Source organism: Lygodium microphyllum, chromosome 25 (genome assembly GCF_053477565.2).
Source record: "Lygodium microphyllum isolate KBCC chromosome 25, Lygodium_microphyllum_v1.1.10, whole genome shotgun sequence".
Classification (NCBI taxonomy): domain Eukaryota; kingdom Viridiplantae; phylum Streptophyta; class Polypodiopsida; order Schizaeales; family Lygodiaceae; genus Lygodium; species Lygodium microphyllum.
The window spans coordinates 47,699,741-47,706,852 of record NC_141159.1 but is presented as its reverse complement, the minus strand read 5'-3'; the positions used below and the strand labels follow the sequence as shown (position 1 = coordinate 47,706,852).

At 42.7% G+C, this 7,112-nt stretch overlaps 1 pseudogene; it reads left to right on the top strand.

Moving 5' to 3' along the window:
• Nucleotides 1-4,487: 4,487 nt before the first annotated feature.
• LOC148014189 (25S ribosomal RNA) lies at nucleotides 4,488-6,235 on the top strand (annotated as a pseudogene).
• Nucleotides 6,236-7,112: the final 877 nt, after the last annotated feature.

The window sequence follows — 7,112 nt, the reverse complement described above, 5'->3', positions numbered from 1 at the left end:
GGCATATTGATTAGAGTTGTTGATACATTATTATATTCAGGAGGCAAACTTTTAAGTACAACAGTGATGCAAACATCTTCTTCCATTTGAATGTGGATTCTTGTAAGTTGGGTTAGAAGTCCTTCCATGTAATTTAGATGTGTGGCAAATGATGTGTTGGACTTCATTTCAAGCCTTAAAAACTCAATCAAGAAGCCATACTTTGATGACTTAGACTATGCACCAAACAAAGTGTCAAGTCTCTTCTATGTATTCTGTGAAGTATCATAGTTATCCACATGGTGGATATAGCCATCGTCTAGCTCCAGTTTGACAATGGTAAGATCCTTATTATCATTCTTTTGCCAAGTGACTGCAAGGTCTGCATCACAAGGCTTATTTTCTTTTCCAGTGGTAATGGCCCAGAGGCCCTTCTTCATCAGGATGAGTTTGATGCAGGTTTGCCATGTGTGAAACCCGACTCCTTTGAAGCAAGTTGATGGAGAGTCTTTGCACATGTTAGATGACTGGAGCAATAGTAAATAAACGTTAGAATTCTTAGATTTTATCATTGGAAGAGAAAATTACAGTGTGTAAAGAGAGACACAAGTAATGACATTGTGAAAACACACTATATAAAGGCTATGTCTGAGTTGATGTCGAACTCGAATCTTCTTAGTTTGGGGTCACCGACAATATTTCTAGGTTTTTTCCCCTCCTTGATTTGATGTTGGGGCAGTAGAGCAGAGTGGCAGTGGGTTGTTCCAGGTGGCAGGAGAGAGAAAATGATGAGATTTTTTAGCTTTAGTGAAGTTTTTGGCTATGGCTTCCTGGATTAGGGTTTTGACCCAACCTTGGTTTTTTGCTGATTATGGGAGCTACAATGGATCATTTTGAAATTTCTTTAATGAAAATGACGCTATCTTCTTGCTCTATCAAATCCCTATGCTAATCAGCCAGATCGCTGGTGTCTACTGATTCGAGACGTGTAGAGTTGGAGAACATGAATGGGCATAGTTTTGACAGTGATCATGATTTTTCATAATGTTGAGATCATTGAGCAGTAATGTTGGTCTTTGATGTACCATAGAGAAGCCTTATGAGTCACGAAATAAGTGCACAAAATAAGGTATAGAGAGATATGGCTTCTATTGAGAGATCCAGGAGCTCCATGGTGGGTATGTCTTGCAAGTCAAAGACTGAGATTATGGCAACAACTGACAGAAGTGACAATGTTGAGCTCCAGATAGGGAAATGTCATGATCTTATATGATACTACAGAGAACCCTTGGAAGTCAAGGAGTAAGTCTTCATAAGAGAGCTTGGAGATATGCCCTCTACATGAACTTATGGAAGCTCAAAGGCAGGGATGTGCAAGCTGGCTATGGCTGCCACAAGGTGCTCTGAAGATGAAGTTGAAAAAATGAAGTCATACACTGATCTTGAGCTTGATGTGAGCTAGTGGACAAAGATTGATAGGGAGCAAGAGAGGCTGGAGAGGTAGTGCCATGCCTGATTGAGTGCTCTAATACCATGTTAAATATACGGGATCTAGAGCATGGTGGATGCGAAAGCTATGGAGGTTGAAAGAGGAAGAAGAAACTTATGAAGACATTGACCGTGACAAGACAAATTGTCACGCAAGTGAATTAGGTTCCAAGATTGAGACTTGGACTCATAAACACAATCTTGTGTGTGGACAATGATATAGACACTTTATTCGAAAAAAAAGAGTACTATCATTGTATTAGAAAAGAGTGCAAGTACAATGCTTTATAGGAATTGAATGGTAGCACTTTTCCTACTGTGTATATGGGATTCTCGTCATGAGCCCTCATTGCTCCTTACAAAGAGACTGAAGTAGGTGTGATTGCAAATATCTGAACATATTCTTTATGATTGCTATGCATGTGTATGTGTTAGAGGAGGAAGTGGCTAATCTCTTTAGCGCACATTATATGCTTGATTCACATGTTATAATCACTTAATGATTTTCTTTCTTATGAAGATTGCAACTAGTAAAGCTAGGTGGCTTGCTATGGCTCAATCATGTGTGTATGAGTGTGTGCATGCTAAAGAACCAAAAGTCATAAGCTATGGGAATAACCATAAGAATCATTAAGTGCGGGTGCTAAGATTATATGTGCTAATCATTAAGTTTATGGTTGGCAATGGCTACATTGATTTTTCTACAATTTTTATCTTGTAATAAATAAAGTGCAACAAGAAATTAACTATTAAGGTTTCAAAATCCCAAGGGATTACCTGATCTAATAACTGCCCTAGATCTAAGGTTCGTAAATACTTGATTGTGCAAAATTGAGATTCTTCGGCAATAACTAGAGCTTAACTTGTCTTATTGCAATGAAATTGTGCAAGGGTATTTTTAAGAGTGCTAGTAACACATGCAAGTGCCTAGATACAAATTCTAGCAACTTCTATCCCAACTTCCCAGAACCACAATTCTAGCAATTTGAGGTTTTTAGAATAATCTAACTTAACTAGCTTGTAGAGGATAATGTCCTTAGCACCCTCCCCAATCCTGGTAGCAATTGAAAATCAAAAAGGTCTAGAATCATATTAATTACTAAGCTCACTTGCTAGATTCTAGCTTGTTTGTTCCTTAGACACACTTTTTTATATGCAAAGTTCAATTCCTCTCGAAGGGATGTTGCTAAGAGTGATGGGAGCACATCTGTGTGCCCAGATGTCAAATTCCATCAAATCTAACCCTCCTTTGCAGAATCACAATCCTAGCAATTTTGAGCTTTTCTAGATCTGACTTGACTAGCTGGTTGGGGATAGTGTTTACAACACTTCCCCAAGTCCTGGTTGCAATTGGATGTCAAAAAGAGCTAGAATCTTACTATTTTCTTTAGCTCTATAATGGATTCTTGTCTATTTGAGTCTTTAGATACACTTTTTGGCATCCAAAGCTTAAATCCTCTCAAAGAAGTACTTTTTGAAGTATGACAATGACACTCGTGCACTCAAAAGTCCAAAAATACTGTTACAAGACTTACTTTGCAGAATCATGATTCTACCAAATCTGCCCTAATCTAGATCCTACTTCACCAGTTTGTAAAGAACACCTTGTATGCCCTATGTGCAAACCCTTTTGAAGAATGGATTTCAAATTCACTCCTTCCCCTGCAGTTTCATAGTAGGATATTTGGGGATTTACTCATGTATCTTTGTTCTTCAAAGCTCTTTGTAGTAGTGAAAGATTGAGATCAAGTAGTCCACATGGCTACCCCTCCTTCTCCTTCCCCTGCGGCTAGTGCAGCTCCCATTACCAATGAACAACTCCCTTTGCGTGACATTCCTAGCAGCTATGGCCTCCCTGTGCTCAGCCCCATCAAGGATCACCTTGACTACTTCTGGTTTCAAGGCCAATAATGCCGCGATGTAGGATGAATTGAAAGCCAGGTTATGGTGCCAAACTATACACTAACCTAGATCCCACAAAGGGTGTTGATTGATTAAGACAGTAGGATGATGGTCATGGAAGTCGAAATCCACCAAGGAGTGTGTAACAACTCACTTATCAAATCAAGTTGCCCCAAAAATGGATGACACTGAATCACGCAAACTATACCTAGCCATCGGGGCAAGTGCAAGGCCCTGATGAGTAGGAGGGCATGGGGGTCGTGGCACACCCTCGAGCATGAGCCCAAGTGAAACATTCCCCAGTGCAAATATTGTGGTAGTAGCAAATATTCAAATGAGAACTTTGAAAACCGAAGTGGAGAAAGGTTCCATGTGAACAAAAATTGGACATGGGTTAGTCAATCCTAAGAGATGGGGCAATCATGTGTCAAGGGCACAATGCACGCCGTGCATCAAAAGGGAATTGGGTTAATATTCCTGAATTGGGATGTGGTAGTGGATGGCAATGTGATCAAATCCGGAGAGCCAGCGGGGGCCCCGAGGAGAGTTATCTTTTAGCCCCGAAAATGGATGGCGCTGAAGCACACGACATATACCCAACCATTAGGGCGAGTGCAAGGCCCCGATGAGTAGGAGGGCATGGGGGTTGTGGTGTAGCTCCGGGTGCGAGCCCGAGTGAAACGGCCCCCAGTGCAGATCTTGGTGGTAGTAGCAAATATTCGTGGAGAAAGGTTCCATGTGAACAACAATTGGACATGGGTTAGTTGATCCTAAGAGATGGGGTAGTCCTGTGTCAAGGGCACAATGCGCACTGTGCATCGAAAGGAAATCAGGTTAATATTCCTGAATCGAGATGTGGCGGTGGACAGAAATGTGATCGAATCTAGAGACACTAGCGGGGGCCCCGGGAAGAGTTCTATTTTCCTTTTAACAACCTACCCACCCTAAAATCGAATCACTCGAAGATAGGGGGTCTAGCGACGTTTGGTAAAGAATTGCAAGTGTTGCAGTGTTTTGTGTGTCCACGGCGGCCCATGAAAATCTAGAGAAGCATATGCCGATCACACTCGGTTGTACTCATAACCACATCAGGTATCCAAGGTGAACAACCTCTAGTCGATAAAACAATGTAGGTAAGGGAAGTTGGAAAAACGGATCCGTAACTTTGGGAAAAGGATTGGCTATGAGGGTTGGGTCTAGGGTCTGCGGTCTGACACCGAAGGCTATCGAGGGTTTCCCGAGCTGCCCCAGTGGCAAGGGCAAGACTACGCATGCCCACTGAGCAACAACCATAGAATGTCACTCCTCGCGGGGTGGCCCTCTATTAGCAGTGAAAAACCATCTCAGAATTGGTATGGACAAGGGAAATCCAATTCTTTAATTGAGCTCCAATATGTGATTGACAATCAATACCTCTTCAACTCCAAAAAAAGACTTTTGGCCCAACAGTGTCAAATACACTTCCTCTAAGCAAGCCAGAATCTTTTCACAAATTGGCTTTATGACTAGGAACAAATGCTCTACAACCATGCCCATTCAACTCTTCATTCTTCTTATCCTATGTACAACTGTTTATTGGTACATCCTCTAAGAATAGCATAGTGAATTGGGATATGTAATCCTTATGATGATGGCACAACAATGATCCTTAGAAGAATGAGTTTTGATACTTTCAGAATGGAATATCTCCCCCTCTGTAGTGATGTTGACGCAATGTGAGTTCTGCCTTAGTGCTCTGAATGCCAAAGTGAAGAAATTCAACCAAGCACAGGTAAACGACGGGAGTAACTATGACTCTCTTAAGGTAGCCAAATGCCTCGTCATCTAATTAATGATGTGCATGAATGGATTAAGGAGATTCCCACTATCCCTATCTATTATCTACGAAACCACAGCCAAGGGAATAGGCTTGGAAAAATCAGCGGGGAAAGAAGATCATATTGAGCTCCGTCGACTTTGTGAAATGACTTGAGAGGTGTATAATAAGTGGGAGCCTTTGGCACAAGTGGAATACCACTACTTTTAATGTTATTTTACTTACTTTGTGAGGTGGAGGCGGGGCTCTGCCCTTGCTTTTGGTCTTAAGACGCACTTGCGTGCCGATCCAGGGGCAGAAGACATTGTCAGGTGGGGAGTTTGGCTGGGGTGGCACATCGGTTAAAAGATAACGCAAGTGTCCTAAGATGAGCTGAACGAGAACAAAAATCTCGTGTGGAAAAAAAGGGTAAACCCTCATTTGATTTTGATTTTCAATACAAATACAAATCCTGAAAGCATGGCCTATCGATCCTTTAGTTTTTCAAAATCTAAAGCTAGAGGTGTCAGAAAAGTTGCCACAAGGATAACTAGCTTGTGACAGCCAAGCATTCATAGCGACGCTGCTTTTTGATTCTTCGATGTCGGCTCTTCCTATCATTGCAAAGCAGAATTTGCCAAGTGTTAGCTAGGTTTAGACATGTTAGTTTTATCCTACTGATGAGGTGTGTTGCAATAGTAATTTAACTTAGTACGAAAGGAACCGTTGATTCACATAATTGGTCATTGCGCTTGGTTGAAAAGCCAATGGCGTGAAGCTACAATGTGTAGGATTATGACTGAACACCTCTAAGTCAGAATAGCTAGACAAAACGCTCTCTACCTCCTCGACTTATAGTAGGGGCACTCGTGCATCCCCGAGAGCCTGTGTCGAGAGTCTCCCCTGAGGTGGTGGAAGTGGCCGAGCCTCGGGGGCTCTGAATGGAAATTCCAAACGATCAAGGAGATGAATCCTTTGCAGATGACTTAAATATGTGGCCAGGTATCATAAGTGGTAGAGTAGCCTTGCTGCTATGATCCACTAAGATTCAGCCCGTAGCTGCACTGATTTATCTTGTGATTAGTTGTGGGATTTAGCTTGCCCCTTGTGGAAAAAGACGCAAGTCCCCCCTCCCTGGGCGGTGAATCTCCGTGCATGCATTGAATGGGAAGCCTTCAGATTTCCCTCCCTCTTATGAGAGACGAGTCGTGGGGTTCGGGCAGCTTACTCCTCTTGACAAATGATTTTTGATGCCGAGAAGTGCTTAAAAATAGCCAAGAATTGCGAATTTCAGGGGAAAAATAGACTTTGCCAAAGGTGGCGGTGGCAATCAGTACGATCTTAAGCAGCAATGCCCGAAAGTGCTTAAAAGACCCACTAGACAACAGATGGTGAATTTTCATAAATTTTTAGCATGTCAGATGAGACCCTGGGAGATGCCCGGCAGTGGAGGACTTCAAGATGGGTGCCTTGGATTTTTCAGACTGCGAATTGGACACCGAACGAGGAAATGGGAGTGCCCGGGAGGCTAAGGCCAAATGGCAAGTGGAAATAGGCTTTATAGGGAGCCCAATAGACGTGCCTTCTGGGAGCTCCCTTTGGGACCCCCTCAAATTTTGGAAATCCTGGGGGGAGGGGGGGCATTTTTTTCGCGTGCAATCTAAGGAGGGTGCCATTTTTCTTCACGCTTGATGGAGGGGGCTATGGCACCAAAAAGAAACCCCCCCAGCTGATCTTATGCCTGATCTACATTCAATCTTCGCTCCAGATCGCATGTGGAATGGCTGCCTAGTTGTGGAGATAAAAAACAAGTCTTTCTCTCTCCTCTTTCTCTCTCCTGCATAGAGGCACTTCATGTAGCAAGAATCAAGAAGAGAATCAGGTGATGGATGCTTATCCGGGGGAGGCACTGGATTGTTCCAAGAGGCTGAGGAGACTGAAGGATGAA